This window comes from Gouania willdenowi, chromosome 6 (genome assembly GCF_900634775.1).
Source record: "Gouania willdenowi chromosome 6, fGouWil2.1, whole genome shotgun sequence".
Lineage (NCBI taxonomy): Eukaryota > Metazoa > Chordata > Actinopteri > Blenniiformes > Gobiesocidae > Gouania > Gouania willdenowi.
The window spans coordinates 64,058,699-64,077,260 of record NC_041049.1 but is presented as its reverse complement, the minus strand read 5'-3'; positions in this window follow the sequence as shown (position 1 = coordinate 64,077,260).

Below are 18,562 nucleotides of genomic sequence, written 5' to 3'. Positions count from 1 at the left end.
CCGAAAAAAATAAAGGAACATTTTTCAGTCATCATTTGCCTACAGTCCATTTTGTAAAATAAATGAGAGGATCGTATCGTGAAACCCAGTATCATAAATCGAATCGTATCGGGAGTTGAGTGAATCGTTACATCCCTACTGTACATACATAAATATTCCAGGCATTCACATCATAAAATCAAGTGCATCAAATAACCATTGCAACACATTGAAAGCATTGTAACCACTGAAAAATTGCACCAATACACCAAAATATTGATTAAAAAACATTTTAATTTTTTTTTAATCAAAAAATAAATTTCAAAATCAGCACCCAAAAAAATTGATATATCATGAAATCAATTTTTTTTCACACCCCTATGATTCAGTGATAGCATTTTTAATAGTTGCTGACTCAAGGAGGTCAAGGGCTAATATTTTAAGGAAATATATTTGTGCATGTGGGTCACTCTATTAGTGTTATTGTATGCAATTAATTTATTTCCTAATTTATAATAACATTTTTTAAAAAGCACATGAAAAGCAAAAATAACTCAATAAGGTTTCTCTTAATATAGACTTTTTTATGCAGTCATTAGCTTTAGCTCTTAGCCCAGTCTGTGTGGCGGTGGGTTAGCTTAGCTTAGTTAGCTTTAGTCCATTTTCCAGTTGATAATTGTTGCTGCAAGTTCATCTCTGTCAACGTGTTTGTGGGAACTTTGGGTGGATTTGACCAGTGTTGTCATCATTGGGGGGCATTCGAGGGTCTTTTCCTTTTTAAGTTTATACAAGAGATGTTTACTGTATGCAAGGGAACCGAGGATAGAGTTACTACCAAAAATAAATGTGGGGGGTGAAAGTAACTAGTAACTTTTACTTTGAGTACTTTTTAATTGAGATACTTTTTACTTGTACTTCGGTATTTTATATATGACTTACTTGTACTTGTACTTGAGTACAATTTCAATCAACTAACAGTACTTCTACTTGAGTAGATATATCAGTACTCTTTACACCTGTGGCCAGAAGCAACAACTTCCATTGCAATTGCATGTTCTCCCGATGGTTAATTTGCCCTAATGCTCATGTCCGTGTGCTGTCATTGAACAGCAGGAATGAGGTTATTATTGGAAACTTGTTACGATCAGGACCGGACCTCAAACAGCCTCCGAACCAGTGAATCAAAAAGAATTTAGCTTGTGCTCCGTGTGCCGCCGCCCTCCATCCCGGCTTGTTTTGAATCAGTTAACCTTTCTTTTCAGGGCGTCGCAGCAGGGTCCTGCTCCACAGATTAGCCACTGATGCATTTATCAAGAGATGACAAATGAGCTGTCCTTCCAGATGCCTGATTACTTGACCTTTATTCCACATGAGCTGGGCAGACCAGCGGGCTGTGGTGATGCTGTTGGTGCAGAGAAGGAGGAGTGAGGGAGGGGGGTGGTTGGCGGGGGTGACGGAGCTAAGTGGTGCCCGTCCAATATTCATCGGCCCGTTGTGAAAGGAAAGCGCCTGGATGCAACAGCTTGACGCTGATGCGAACATGAATTAAGGGAGAAGTTATTAAGATTGGCCGGCGCCGAGGTGAGGTAATTGAAAATCTCACATTCCCCTGAAACAAGGCGGAGAGCGAGCACATCAGGTCCTGTTTGAAGCAACGGGGTTGATGAGCATCACACATTAAAGCCTGAGGAGGAAAACGCTCCATTTATTGGCCTCTGATTGGAGATCATTACACGAGCAGAATGGCACTGAACGCCAAACGTTTTTCTGGTGTCAGGCAGCAGATTGTCATTTGATGCACATAATGATGTGTTCCTACACAAAGGTGTTTGTTAGAGGTCCACACAACAGCCAGAGCACCAAGGCCTTGACTCTAGTTGGTTGTATACCATACCAGGGTCACTTCTTCATATGGTCTTTGCTGGATCAACCCTCTATACACAGCCTCATCTCAACAAGAAGACACAGTCATCAACGTCCCCCACCTAAAAAAAAAGGCACAAGGGCAATAACTGCAGAAAAAAATAATTGCGCGATTCTCATTTTCAAACTCCATCAAGGTATTGATATCCTGAAGCCACACACCAAATTTGGTTATCCTATCTTAAACAGTTTCTGAGAAAAGCTGTCTCCTTTAACTCAAATGGACGGACGCACGGACGGAGCTCAAACCTGTATCCACTGTACAAAAAGTCTGCTAGCTTCATGCTAACGTCTATGGGAAAATCCATGTATATGCTCATGCTAACATTTCCCGCGATCGGCAGTGATTTATATAACACACTGTTTATGCTTAACTTTCACAAACACAGTCTTAGCAGTGTTATCAAAACGTACACATAAACATACTCACAAGCAAATGTTTTTTCAAGCCAAAAATATAAGAAGTTAGTAGAGACCAGTAGGCCATGGGCTTTCAAGATGGCAACTTCCACCTACTACGTCAAGGTCAAAACACACAAACTCACCCAGAGTAAAGAAAAACGGAACAGAGGCAATAACTCCGGGAAAAAAATTGTACACTTCTCATTTTCAAACTCCATCAAGGTATTGATACCCTGAAGCCACACACCCAATTTAGTTATCCTATCTTAAACAGTTACTGAAAAAATCTGTCAGATGGACGGGCACATAGACAAACAGAGCCCAAACCTATATCACACTTTGTGGTGGGGGATAATAAAGCTAATGCAATAACTATAGAGTTTCATAGAGGAGATTAACCCTCTAACATTCTGTGTGTCTAAGACACTGAAGACACTCGTTGGGCTGCATGAACAATGGACAAATATATTTTTACTACCCTCATCTCAGGCCATGTACCAAGCGAAATGGGTAGAGACTGTCCTGGCTGGTGGAGCCTGGAAGTCTCTTCCATCGATTTTCCAAAAGTGCTTGGAATGGGCCGTAAGAGGTATCAGCGGAACGGGGGGGTAAGATTGACAATGACTTGAGATATTTGCTAAATGTTTTAGTCTCAATATTAAGTTTTTCTGCAACAAGCAGTGGCTGAAATAACAGGTCATTTATCTTATATAACTTTAAAAAACAGCAAAGCATAACAACAGGTCACATGTATTCTGTTTTTTTTATTTTGCAGAAAGGCTGTACATGAATTAACTTAACAGTAACATAACCGACTTAACATCTGCATTGCTTCACCCCATGGAATTCAATCTGAGGGACCGGTTCTTATAGTGGGGTCTCCTAACCCTCTTCCCCTGGTCAGGGGTCTGCAACCATTTTGTCTCATCTCACAAGGATTAAGGTCCTCCTGGAGCCAGAAAAATACCTTCTCAATGAAGACAATACAGTGAATTAAATTCTATACAGTTAAAAATATATAGAATAATGTTTGATTTGATTTAAGTTGAAACTTAAAAACAGTTTAAAATAAAATAAAATAAAATGACATCAAGAAATAAAACAGTATCTTGTATCTTCAAAGTCTTACACATCTCATTTTTCATGAACACAATGTTATATAAAGAAGATTTTTTTAGTTAATGTATTTGAAAGGCTACAAAAGTAACTTGAATTTGATAACACATGATCATGTGGTCAACACATGCTAATTGCTCATTTCTCGCCACACATAAAATATGCATATTTAACCTGCACATTGGTGGTTAAATGAATCTGTTCCCACACAATTAAAATCTCTATTTTCTTCCAGAATAGTGTTTGTGTTTGTTTAGTTATCTTACCAGGGATTTAAAACTTAAGGTTAGCCACAGGCGCAGTAAAGTTAATGGTCTGTAGATGTTGCAGGAGGTGAAGTAGGAAGGTGCTGAGCCATTGCACAACGTGATTTATTTCAGGTTAACAAATTGTTATATCTTGATTTTATCATTAATAGCCTCTGTAAAAAATAACTCCTCATTTCAATAGCTTTTTTTAAAGCTATAGAGAGCCATTGCAAATAAGTCAAAGGGCCACAATAGGCCCCAGAGCTATGGGTTGCAGACCCCTGCTCTGGGAGAACCACAACTGAACATCAGGCCTGGCATCATAGTCCATCAGTTCTGGTCCCTCCATGCTGATTCTGATGAGCATGTACGCTCTATCTCTGCGCTCGGCACATTTTTCGTTTTTACTGCTGCCCTCAATGTGAGCGCCCACTGTCAGTGAAAGGCTCGTTATGCCTGGCTCTGTTTGCGAACCGCGCGCACTCCAAAGAAGCACGTTGGTGTTTATACTCGGTGCATTCACCGTTCAATTACCTGCAGCCAAGTTGTGTGAGCGCGCACCGTCTCCTCACCCGGGCCCGCGGGTATAAAGCCTGACCGGACCCATTAACTTAAATTGTAGGTCCGAGCCAGAAGCAAACCCGATGTCAATTATTATTTTATTGAACGTATTGCAGTCGGTAGATTATTAGTGCGGTGCCTCGCACAGAGAGGGGGGAGAGAGGGGGGCGCACACACACACTCACCGCAGCCCAAAAGGTATTGTAATGACGTGACTCAGGCCGTTATCACAGTTTTACAGGCTGGAGGTCGTAATAACACGCCAAGAATACACAAAGAACTGTCTTACACCGTCATACACTCACACTACCGTGGGAACAGAATTGTTACTAGTCTTTTTCCCACTTAAGCCCGCCCTTTCCCCAGCCTCCCAGCCAATCAACACTCAGAACACATGTGAACAAAGACACACATTGGCAGAGAAAGCTGCACGTAACTATGATGCCTTCTCGGCCATGGGAAATCTCAGCATCAGTTAACCACTGAATACACAGGGAGGTGACGGAGCGTTCAGCCGCTCCGACCAAAATAATGTCATCCATACACACTCGCACGGATGCGACCAGATGAAATTTTCACTCGCACCCACTGAAAATATACTGGCATTTGCGACCATTTTGGTCTCAGTCTCGAGCCCTGCACAAACTCATCACTTGAGTAAAAACATCTTCTGACAAGAGAAGAAAAGTTCAGGTGTAATAGTCAGTTTGAGTTAAAAACTGTAGCTCTTTGAATTTTTCTCACTAATTTCTAAAAGTTGCCAAAAACAAAAACTGCTGAGTCTACAGCTTTACCTTGTTGTGCTCATTTGTCTGCTCACCTAAAGGCCAACCACACCCAACCTCCCGACTCCTGCAATGGCCAATTATACTCGACCGGACGTTTGGGTGCAGCAGTGATCGTGTCATCACTTTGTGTCCGTGCGCCGTGGACTGATGACAAAGGAGGTTCAGTCAGGGCGATGAGCTCATTTATGCCGATGGAGCACGGCTGCTTCATTTGCACCGCTGCACAATAATCAGTCACAGTAGGTCATGTTAATAACGAAGGAGGTGTGGCTGTAGCACTTTAAAAGAGTCCAACAGTCCCTGTGTGAAGGTAGGCCAGTGCATGTGGCCCTTGGTCCAATTATAAATTACTCCAAAAATGTGATTCAAAAAGTTTTAAGGAATATAAAACACAGCACAATAAACAAAATATTAATAAAAACAAACATGAAAACAAGCACACCCTAAACCAGTGTTTCTCAAATGGGGGTACGTGGTGATTGCACTACAGGGGGTACTTGAGAGAGAGAGAGAGACTGAGGAAAATTAACAAATGAAAGCATTAAAAATATGGGGTTTCAAAATGTTTATTTTTAGATAAAAATGATAATCACACTAAATATTACCAGCAACTCACAAAACAACAGCGAGAGGATGGGGGTTGGATCTCAGTCTATACCGGTCTATGTGTCGAAGTGTCCTTGGGCAAGACACTGAAGCCCAAGTCGCTCCCAGTGGTTGACTAGCGCCTTGCATGGCAGCTCTGTCCCATTGGTGTGTGAATGAGTGGATATGTAAAGCACTTTGTGACCTCTGTCTGTAAAAGGTACTATATAAATACACATCACTTACTTACCATTTTATAAAGTTAGATTCTTGAAAATGTCCGTTATCACTCATTCATTTCATCATTATGCTTTTCACAGAATTCTGAGCAAAATATTGTAGTAAAAAGGGGCTACTTGGATTCAAAAGTAAGAGTTTGGGGGTACTTGAGCCAAAAATGTTTGAGAACCACTGCCCTAAACAATGACTAAAATACAAAGAAATACAGAAATGAACAGGGATACGCACGACTCAACAAACACACAAAATCAATGCAAAAAACACACAAAATTACTAAAAAAAACACACTAGGCAAGAAAATAATACTAATTGACTAAACACACAAAACAGCAACAACAAAAAATACTCAAAACAGCAGAAGAATACAAAAATATTTTAACAAAACACAAAATAATTCCAAACATTCACAAAATTACAAGAAAAATACCCAAAATGACTGCAAAACCACTAAAAGACACCAAAAATTAACATAATCAAAACTAAAATTCATAAAACAACACTCTGACCCTTTGTTCTCTCCTGTAATAATGCTTGTTGTGGCCCCTGCTGATGTAACAGTGGCCCAAGTCTAGAATAAACAGATTGCTAAAGGAGGTGAATTCAGAGCTTTATCCGGCCACTTTAAAAACAAAACTGAAATCAGTGCAATAATAGCTTCAATAACTGTCATCTCACAAACTTCATGCACTGATATCAGCGACACACTTTCTTTTGTGCCCATCAAAGGCTGTGAATGTCCAAACTCTGAGTGTCCTCTTTTAATCTCATGGATTCCCAAGAGTGAGGTCAGGACTTCATCAAGGGCCGTCGGGGGCCCGGGCAGCCCCCTCTCTCATCTCAGCAACAGATGAGAGGTTCAGCAGGGTGTGAAATGACCGTGGTGATTGCTCCGAGGCCACGGGCCCTTCAGCCCATTCTCAGGCCTGTCAGGTGCCTAATGGAGCCGGGGGAGATTGGAGGAGACCCCGCACTTAACCGACACCATCCTCGCTGCCACCGCCATCCCACTGCTAAAGAGAAGTCCACTATAGTGGGAATAACTGTCCAAACTTTAGCAACGGAGCTTCAGTTACTGTTGAATTTCAGGTCTGAGAAGTCAGTGGCTCATTTCAATAGCTTTTGATCTCATGCACACTATCTGTTTAGATCATTGTTTCCCAAACTAGAGTTTAGATTGGCCCGAGCCCGACCCATTAACTTAAATTGTAGGCCCGAGCCCGAAGCAAACCCAACGTAAATTATTCATTTATTGAAAGTATTGCAGCCAGTAGATTAGTATTGCGGTGCCTCTTTTGGGCTGCGGTGAGTGTGTAGCAAGGCAGTTGCCTGCAATGTAACGAAACCAATTATTCAAACTAGTACAGTGCCCGTCGAAAGTATGTATTCATATAGTGGGAGCTTAAGTAGTGTTGTCTGTTATGGCCAAATGACTATGTGTCTGAAGATTGGATGAACAAAGAGGTGTACATACTTTGTAGTGTTATAAATGGGTATATTTGTGGGTGCAACGTGAAATTGTGTGTATGATTTCCCTGGTTTAATTCTATGGGACATGCACATGATAAATGTGTTTGTTGGTTGTTTTTTATTAACTTTTTTTTGTTTTTGTTTAGTGTATTTTTCTGTAATGTATGTTTTTAAGAGTCGTGTGTATTTGTGCATCTTTCTGTTGTCTTTTTGTGCATTTTTTTGTTTGTATAATTATTGTTTTTTGTTGCCATTGTAGTGTGATTCTAGAGTCATTGTGTGTATTTTCGTATCTTTTTTGGTGTAGTTTTGTGTTTTGTAAATATTTAGTTTTGTGTGTTTTGTGTCATTTTGATATTTTTGCTGTCATTTTGTGTATTTTTCTAAAATGTATGTTTTTTGGAGTCATTTTGTGTGTTTTTGGAGCCTTTTGGTATATTTTGTGCATTTCTGTTGTCTTTTTGTGTACTTTTTGTAAAAATGTTTAGGTTTTTTTTGTTTTATTTTACTCTCAGTATATTTTTATTATAAATACTGCGTGTGTGTGTGTGTGTGTGTGTGTGTGTGTGTGTGTGTGTGTGTGTGTGTGTGTGTGTGTGTGTGTGTGTGTGTGTGTGTGTGTGTGTGGCTACCTGTGGTTGCAGTGTGGGACTCTCTCCATATCCTGTCTCACACACGCACGCGCATCAGCCGCGCGCAAGCACATACTCCGTCACAGGTTGTTGAAATTGCAACACCAAATAAGTCCAGAGTAATCAATAATATCCAGCTGCAGCCAGAGAGTGGAAGCCCCTGACGGGACACTGAGCCATGTGGTCTTCTTCTACTGATTATTAGAGGTTGTAAATAAACAGATTGGTGCGCTAGCGCCCCCTCACACTGAGGTCAAAACTGAATAAGTTTCACTTGTGGATAAACATGAATGTGCCGTCCGGACGAAGTATAATTTAAAGGAACTTTGGGGTCACGGAAATAATTTTAAATAACCATGAAATATTATTTCAAAGAACCTTTAGCAGTACAAAAACGTTCTAATATTGAACTTCTTTTTTAAACCCAAACAAACTGAGAACCAGAAGTATCATGCTCAATACCACAAGGAAGCCGTTATCTCAAAGTAACCTTAAAATGAATGTTTTGAAACACCAAATTACTCCAAAATGCAGAACTTTCTTGCTTTTATAGAGAGATGCAATGAGAAGGTATTTGTAGCCACAACATAACATATGTAGTAATTATATAATTCTGTTGTGTTGTTTACACATTGTGTTCTTTGGTTTTGAAGAATTTTGTTACTGACTATTAAAACCAAATAGGAAAGTACAAATTTCCTTGCACTGAAAGTGTCATATTTCATTTTAACTTTTAATTGCACTGTTTTGCATTGCTTTTGGATTTTGTACCATTGTTGTTGTTGTTGTTCCTGTTCCCTCGGGACATTAGCGCTATACCCGCAAGTGTTATATTGTATTGTAGTGTATTATTCAAATTTTTTAAATAGGTTCTATTGACTTTTTTTTATTTATCTATGGGGTCCACTCTTGCATAGGCCACCCAATGACTAAATCCGGCCCTGCAACAGCATATTACGCCCATCAGTCTGTGCTGCTGAGTAATGTTGTTCATAAAGTTGTTCACAGAGTAACGGCCTCATTCTGACCCTCTGTGAGCTGCTGCTCTCATCTAAAAAGTGCGTTGTGCTACACAGTCTGTTTGCTGAACACACATAGAGCTCATGTGGATGTCGATTAGTTAGAAATGGAATCAGTTTCATCAGAAAACCAGTCAAACACGTCAGTATTTGATGCACGGGTTAACCCCTTGGCGTTCATTTTCAACGCTGTGGGTTCATTAACTACTTTAAAAAACAAAAAAAACAAATGTAAAGCCACAGTCTATCTTGAAATAAGGCAATTTGCCACGGGCCACTAAGGCGTCACTAAAGGACCCTCCCGAACGTCGGTGTGTGACGAGTTGGGAGTGAGAATGTGTTGTCCTTCGAGGAAAGGAGGAGGCCATTATTTGGGACACACTCCTCAGCTTGAGACAATTGTAAACCTAAACGTGATCATTACAGATCCATGTGTTCAGGAGAAGCTCTGACAGACGTATGATGGAATATTCAGGTCAGCTATATGGTTTATTATTATAAAGAGCGGCACAGCTGAAGTGTCCTTCACAGGCGGAGGCTAGAGAGCAGCAGTGCGTTGTGGTGGACACTGAAGTGGGCCAGGCTTGTCTTTGATGTGCACAGTGTAAATATAGCCCTCCACCATCCTTCTCTAATTGTAGCCGTGCTGTTTTCATATCGTCGAGTCCCGTCCCAGAAATGTATAATTTATCACACAAATAATCTGGAACAAAACAAACTCTCCTCCCAGCTCCCGAGAGGCCGGGCGTCTAATGAGTTCACTCCATAAAATATTCATACCTCTGCAAAACATACACGCACACAAACACACAAACACAATTAGTTATAATAACATGTTGTACATCGGAAACAACTGGTTGATTACTGCAGACTGTCCTTGTGTCTGTGTGTGGGAGTGATTTACTGTCAGTCCTTTGCAGACACACAGAGGTTATCTCAGCCAAACGAATCACTTTTCATATTTCTGATTTCATAATTAGTCTTTAAAATTGTGTGAACCACCACAAGTTGGGTTCACTGATCATCTAAGGGCCTGATTTACTGAGATCCAAAATAAAAGAGGATAAATTGAGTGCAAACATAAAGAGATTTGTTCACCTGTTGTGTGTAATTTACCAAGAAGAAGAAGAAGAAGAAGCCCTTTAACAAAATGTGATGGGGAAAGATACAAAACTTTTTGGTATACTGCTTATTTTGGTTTGTTTTTTGACATCAACCTTTACTTATTCCCTTTTCTTTTATTTTGCTGGGTGGTAAGTGTGAAAAAAGTTTCTGTTCTTGTTTAGGCAGAGATAAAAATTGTATTTTTTTTGCAGAACACGTGGGAAAAGTTACAAAGTTCTCTGCAGTGCGTGCACCAATACTTCTGACACACTGTATTTGGTTTTTATTTATTCTAAGCACTACATTTTACTCTTTACCTATAGTCAACGATTAATCAAAACCGTGTGTTGTACACTTTGGTGGAAGTAATGTATTTTACACACGTGAGAAATGAAGGATTTAACATGAACGTCCTGCTGTATCAGATTTGAGACGTTTTCTAGACTTGCACTTTTAGGAAGAAAATGGCAGAAATGTCATGATTTTAAGTGGCTTCAACTAAGTAAGTCGTTATATTTGATCAGGATTTATCCTTCAACTCTCACATAAAACAAACTTCAAGAACTGCCTTCTTTCATCTCCGTAACATTGCTAAAATCAGATCTATCCTGTCTCAGGGCGATGCCGAAAAGCTAGTCCATGCTTTTGTTACCTCTAGACTGGATTATTGTAATTCTCTTTTAGCAGGCTGCCCGAGCAAGTCGCTTAAGACACTTCAGCTGGTTCAAAATGCTGCAGCACGTGTACTGACTAAAACTAGGAGAAGAGATCACATTACTCCTGTATTAGCCTCTCTGCATTGGCTTCCCATAAAATATAGAATAGAATTCAAGATTCTTCTTCTCACTTATAAAGCCCTAAATGGACAGGCACCAGTCTATCTCAAGGAGCTTGTAGTGCCATACAATCCCCCCAGAACACTACGCTCTCAAAATGCTGGACTACTCGTTGTTCCATTCGTCTCTAAAAGTAGTATAGGAGGAAGAGCTTTCAGTTATCAGGCCCCACTTCTCTGGAACCATCTACCAACCACGGTTCGGGGGGCAGACACCCTCTCTACCTTTAAGGTTAGGCTCAAAACATTCCTCTTTGGTAAAGCTTTTAGTTAGGAACCAGCTCATAGCTCATTGTTAAGATGCAATAGGCATAGACTGCCGGGGGGGGTCTGGCATGCTCGGTTGGAGAGAGGTTGGAGAGGGCGTTAAGAGAGAGGTCATTTAGGTTAGAGAGGGACCGGAGAGGGTCCCATTCCTCTCTCAAACACTCCCTCTATGTCTGCTTCTTCCCTTGTGTGTTTGCTCCTGTACTCCTTCTGGCTTTTGTCTTGCAGGTCCGTGGGATCCTCAGTGTGGAGTTACAGAGACTCAGCGGCTCTGTCTCCACCCTCTCCTCTGCACACACCCAACACAGCATAACGTGGATGGCTGTTCATCATAGGAATGGGATCCACACAAGGTTCCTGCTGCTTAACAGAAGGTTTTCCTTGCCGCCATGATGAATTCATGTTGGGTGTGGGATACATATGTATGTGTATATACGTATATATGCATATGTGTGTATCCATAAAATGAAGAGTACGTCCTTAAGACTGCTCTACTGTAAAGTGCCTTGAGATACCATTGGTTATGATTTGGCGCTATACAAATAAAGATTGATTGATTGATTGATTGATCTTCAAACATTGGTCAATGTTTGAATGAATATTTCACTCTAAAGTCCTTAAAATATCAACTTGCTTCTCAAGTCATGTTGGACTGAGAAATGTAAAACCTCTGATTGCGTAAAGTGCAAAAGGAATGCTCCAGGGTGCAGAAGATGACTATTAGTATACACAGCCGGATTTTTGGAAACGTTTTTTCCTACGATGATGCAATGCATCTCCAAAATGTATGTATCAAATTTGATATCTATAGCATAATACTGTCATATTCTGTACACTGATTCTAAAAGGTAAGCTTAAAGCTGATTTCCAGAGTTTCTGAGAAATCTATGTTAATGTGAAAAAACACCTAATTGGTCTTTCACTATGGTCTACTGCCGGTGGTCATTCATATACATTAATGTATATAAGCCCCTCCTTCGTCCTATAGACCCCATACAAATGGAAACAATTGCAGAGTGCGCCCAGCCAATAGGCTTGGACTTCCTGTTTTTGAGACTGTCAATCAAAGTGAATGCGGAACTGTGCACGTAAACAAGGCCGCGCGTCACAACAGCAAACAGGTAAATATGATTTTGGCTCTTACCTGACCCATAGACCTATGTCAATGTGACCTTGTTATGTTCTAAGATGTGCATGCAGAAAAGTAGAGGCGTGGCTTCGGGTACAATGGCAGAGGCAGTGAGAGGAAGTGAGGCTGTTTAGGGCGGGACATTGAGATGTTTCTCAGAAACTCCGAATATCAACTTTAAATACTGTCAGAATGTTCGCTTCTATCCTGAATGCTTGTGTAGAATCATTATTGGGATAACTAGGCAAGGCAAGGCAAATTTATTTGTATAGCGCATTTCATACTCAAGGCAACTCAATGTGCTTTACATGATAAAACATTCAATTGTTTAAAATCAATAAGAACATTTAAAATCATCAGTAAAATCAATTAAAATCATCAGTAAAATCAATTAAAATCATCAGTAAAATCATCATGACATCAACAACATGACAAAAATTCTCTCTCTCAATCATATGCAGTAGAGAAAAAAAGTGCCTTTAACTTTGATTTAAAAATGTTCACATGTGATGCTGACTTCAGCTCTGCTGGCAGTTTGTTCCACTTCTTTGCAGCATAACAACTAAAAGCAGCATCACCATGTTTACTGTGAACTCTGGGCTCCACTATCTGACCTGTGTCCATAGATCTGAGAGACCTGCTGGGTTCATACCTGACTAACATCTCACTGATGTATTCTGGACCAAACCCATTCACACATTTATACACCAGCAGCAGAACTTTAAAGTCTATTCTGAGGCTGACTGGGAGCCAGTGTAAAGACTTTAAAACTGGAGTAATGTTTTCTGACCTCTTTGTTCTGGTTAAGACCCGAGCTGCAGCGTTCTGAACCAGCTGTAGCTGTTTGATGCTCTTTTGGGGGATTCCTGTCAGAAGACCATTACAATAGTCCAGTCTGCTGGATATAAAAGCATGGACCAGTTTCTCCTGATCTTTCTGAGTCATTAAACCTTTCACTCTGGAGATGTTCTTTAGGTGGTAGAAGCTGTTTTTGTGATAGATTTGATCTGACTGCTGAATGTAAGATCTGAGTCAATCAGAACACCAAGGTTTTTGACTTGGTCTTTAGCTTTTAAAGATCGAGACTCAAGATAATTGCTGACAGCAGTCCTCTTTTCCTTGTTACCAAAGACAATCACCTCCATCTTGTCATGGTTTAGTTGAAGGAAGTTTTCACTCATCCAGCAGTTTACATTTTTTAAACAGTCACACAACACCTCAATGGGACCATAGTCATCTGGGTTCAGTGATAGATATAGTTGTGTGTCATCTGCGTAGCTCTGATAATCAACCTTACAGTTCTGTAAAATTTGTCCTAAAGGAAGCATATAAAGGCATAACAGAAGAGGTCCAAGAACAGATCCCTGAGGAACCCCACAGGACATTGGTAATCTGTCAGATTCAAAGTTTCCAATGCTTACAAAATAACTTCGCTCCTCCAAGTAGGACTTAAACCATTGCATTACTTTTCCATTTAGTCCAACCCATGTTTGCAATCTATGTCTAATACTAGACATAGTAAATGTGTAAACACACACTCACACACACACACACACACACACACACACACACACACACACACACAATCAATTGTAAAAGAGAACAAAGACCAAGAAAGTCATGCCGTAGGTTATCACAGGACCACCAAATGGTGAAGAAGTGGGTGGGGGGGGGGCATACCCCCACACCTGAACTCTGAACTTAGGTGGAAAAGCACCAGAAGAACACGGGAGTCACATAGCGTAAGATTTCTTTTTGATCCAGAGCAGTCTGCTGTGAAGGAAGCAGAGAACCACGATCATGCTTGTAGCTTTACATGTGTCAGGTTATTGATTATGTTAATAAATCCAGTCATCTGTGTGAGGTAATGAAAGAAAGACGTTGACTGATGTCCATGTCATTGGAAACACCAGCATTAAAAGTTCTACGCTGATGTGGTTCTTGCACAAACATTGGTCTACGATGCACTGGCATGTGATAAACTCATTAACCTTAGACACGTTGTTCCCTAGTGTTGTGGTAGTCAAGACCAAATTTTAAAGGTCTCGGTCTCTTCTCGGACTCTGAAGCATTTTGACTCGGTCTTGTCTCGGACTCTGGATTTTCTCTCTAGACCGTTCGAGACCAGTACTAATTCCTGCTATTTTAAAACTAAACAAATTTAATCCAAAAACACAAAGAACAACAAAAATACAGAAAAGGACTCAAAAATTACACATAAGGACAGAAAATCACACAAAAGAACAACAAAAATAAAGAAACGGACTCCAAAATCACACAAAAGGACCAAAATTCACACTAAAGAACAACAAAAATACAGAAAAGGACTCAAAAATGACACATAAGGACAGAAAATTACACAAAAGAAGAACAAAAATAAAGAAAATGACTCCAAAATCACACATGGACAACAAAAATAAAGAAAAAGACTGCACAATCACAAAAAATGCTCATAAAAATGTCCAAAAAATCATATCATCTTATATTTTAGGAGTCATTTTAATCATAATTACTTGCAGTATAACTAATACTAATTTTAAACAAAAAAAAAATACATTTTCAAAATTGTATTATTATATATTTATCAAAATGTATCTAATGCCACACACATTTCTGCACCATTTTCTGGTTGTGTGTGTGTGTGTGTGTGCGTGTGCGTGTGCGTGTGCGTGTGCGTGTGCGTGCGTGCGCGTGTGCGTGTGTGTGCGCGCGTGTGCGTGTGCGTGTGAGTGTGTTAATTACCCAGGAGGTTGGATAATTACGTCCAACTTCAAAAGAACTTTAACCTCCAGAGACCTGCAGAAGCTGCTGCAGAGTTGGACGACAACGCTGAGAATATCTGTAGCTAATAAGAAGATAATGATGAGTCATCATAATAATCAAGGAACTGACGTGGAAACATTTCCACGAAAAAGGCCATGACACAAAAACTTGCAAATCTTTCTGGAACGCTGAGGGAGGAAAAAGCTACTTATAGGGATCAACTTCAAATAAGGGGCAACACAGTGGTTAGCACAGCAAGAAGGTCATGGGTTCAAGGTTTGCTGATTGCATGTTCTCCCTGTGTTTATAGTGGGTTTTGTCTGGGGTACGCGATTGCACTATAGGGGGTACTTGAGAGAGAGACTGAGGAAAATTAACAAATGAAAGCATTTAAAATATGAGGCTTTATTATGTTTAAAAGCGTTGTTTAATCAGAAATAAAATGGGTTAAAAGTGACTAAAATTGGTGGAAAAGGTGGTCATATGGAATTTTAAAACCCCAGAAATTAGTTAAAAGTTGCAAATTAGAGTGGCCAAAAAAGGACAGAAAAAGTGTTTAAATGGGTTTAAAGTGTCAATATTGGAACAATTAGTTTAAATTGGAAAATAATGGGCATGAAAAATTGGCAAAAATAAGCATGACATAAAGTTAAAAGTGACAATAATGGGTCAACATATGCAACATTAGGTGGGAAAAGTGGTGGAAAGGGTTTATATGTGCCAAAAATGTCTTGAAAGTGGAAAAAATGTGCAGAAAAGGTCTTGAAATTTTTTAGAGAAGTTGCTGAAATGTGCATAATGTACCAAAAATGCATTAAAGGAGCAAAAATATGGCAAAAAAAGCTATAAAAATAGGTTAAAATAAGACAAGTTTGGTGTAGTTGCAGAAAAAGGGTAAAAAAATCAGCAGAAATGGGCTCAAATTGTTCCAAAAATATTCTTTGTTTCTTGAAGGTATTTGGTGACCCTGACCCCAAGGTTGAGAACCCCTGCATTAGATTAAACATTTGCCCTGTCCAGGGTGCATATGCCACACCTTTAGCACCCTTTGAGAGCTGGAGATAGGCACCGGCAGACCCCGGTGACCCCGCACAGGAACAAGTGGGTTGGAAAACAAATGAATGAATTCCAAACAAGCAAACCAGAACTTGAGTACAGGCTTTTTCTGTATTCAATCTTTGACGTGTCATGACAGGAGGGCCCCTAGTTTCAATAAGTAAAATATATTTATTTTATGTCTGTATTTTCTAATGTCTGTCTCTTATAGGCCGTGACACTAGGAGTGTGACGATATCTTGATACGGCAATATATCGCAATATTTCATTCACACATTCGATTATCGATATGCTTGCGCTAAGTATCAATTCATTTATTTATTTATTTAGTTATTTCAAAACCTTTTCTGCTTTTTCACTAAAATGTGCAGGTACGTCTTCACAGAAATGTTGTCACTGTTTGTTGAAGGAACCAATATATTGTTTACTGGAATATTGCACTATGATGGTGTCACTGGTAAGAAATACCCTATTTTTTATTTATATAAAGCACTATTGGAGATACTTGTTCATTTATATTGGTATGTTGACACTTATTTACAGAAATGTTGCATTAAAATAGTGTCACTGTTCATAGGACACTTTTTCAATGTATTGTCTTTCAGAGATTTAAAATAAAAATTGTAATTTTTTTTCATGTTATGTCATAGATTAGCGTAGATTGATTTCTGACCAATATATCAATAATCGCAGTAGCAAAACCTCATCCTCATCCCTTCCCATCCTCATTCTTCATCCTCCTCATCCTCTCTCTCTCTTTCTCTTTTTTCTCCTCTCTCCTCCCACTAGCTTAGAACATTATAAATGACATGGTATGTTTTTAGATTATCAGCACAAGCTTTCGCACCTCTCTGCACAGAGAAGTCCATTGTGTTCACTTCTTTTGATTTATTTAGTTTTAATACATTTTTGTCACATTGCCTCCGACTGGACTTCGTCATCACAGAGCGTAAATATTTTGGTCTAAAACGAGGAGAACTGAAAATCTGCCATGACAGTTCGAACAATCACACAAGGTGTGCACTGTTTCCACACGACCTCAAGATTATGCAGCAGAGTTGGTCTGCCCTGTGATATACAGTATGACTGAACCATGTTTGTACCAGCCCAGAAGGTAACAGTGCTTGCTTTTTTACTTTTCAACAGATGCACAGAGAACAGAGAGACATAGAGAGCTAGAGACACACACAGCCTGCTAAAAATGTACTAATAAATAGTAATAATCTTGTCATCTGTCCTCGAGCTGTTCAATAAAAGATCTGTGAAGGTAGAGAGAAAAACTTACATTTGTCTACAGCAGACATGGGCATCTTTTATCACCTTTTTCATCTTTTATTGGGGCGACCGTAGCTCATGTGGTGGAGGGGTCGTCTTCTGATCGAAAGGTTGGGGGTTTTATCCCCAGAGCTATACGTGTTGAAGTGTCCTTGGGCAAGACACTGAACCCTAAGTTGCTTCCAATGGTTGATTAGCGCCTTGCATGACAGTGTTGCATCTTGTGGTGTAGAAAAAGTTTTCAGGACAACTGAGTTGTAAATATATCTTGAATACTTTTTATTTTCTTGTCGTCTGCGTGTTTTGGTCAGTCTTTGCCCCTTGAGTTCAACAACTGTAGGATGCCAAGCTCAATCCGTCTTTTCTCACTGCATTTCTTTCCCTTTTTCCCTTTCCTCTGATTTACTTTGTAAGTTGACACAAGCACCTGTAAAGTATTAATTACATCCATCTAGATTAAATGTTTCCTCTTCGGGCCACGGTTGGTTAATGTGCGGCCATTGTTTATTCCACTTTCGGAATATTTAGCAACACCCTGAACCAACGGGTTCATGGTGAGTGAATGAGCTAATATCATAATAGACGCACAATTCTCAAAAAGGTGAATGTTCGCAGCATTTGGGAGTAAAAGTTGATTTTACAATTTAGATATGCTGATTCAGAATATCAATGATCCCAAGCTGTAACTCGAGCCCTCTAACTTTTAAATTACAAATCAAAATTGAGGCCAAAACAGCAAATTTTGGCCAATCTTGAGAATTTTACAAACAAACCGGTGATATTCAGAGTTTGATATAATGTTGATTTATTCGGTCAAATTTTAGTCGAATCAATTTGGAATGTCCTTAAAGTCACAGGAAAAACTCTGCGGAGCACCTACCCCCGCAACGCAACATATTGTGCAAAAATAATCCTTGATGATATCAACAATACTTGTGAATGAAGTCAGTCATTTGTGTTCATGCAGACAAGTTGTTCACAGGCTTCCCTCCATGTTTTACACCTGCATAGAGCTGTACATCGTAGATGAGTTTTACGACATTTGCATCGCAAAGTTGTTGGCATGAACATGAAATAATCTCTAAACTAACTCATGCCATAAGCAGTTTTAAATGGTGAATTTCAACATGAAGGACTTGAAATTCAGCTTGGGAACATGGACAACCAGAATCA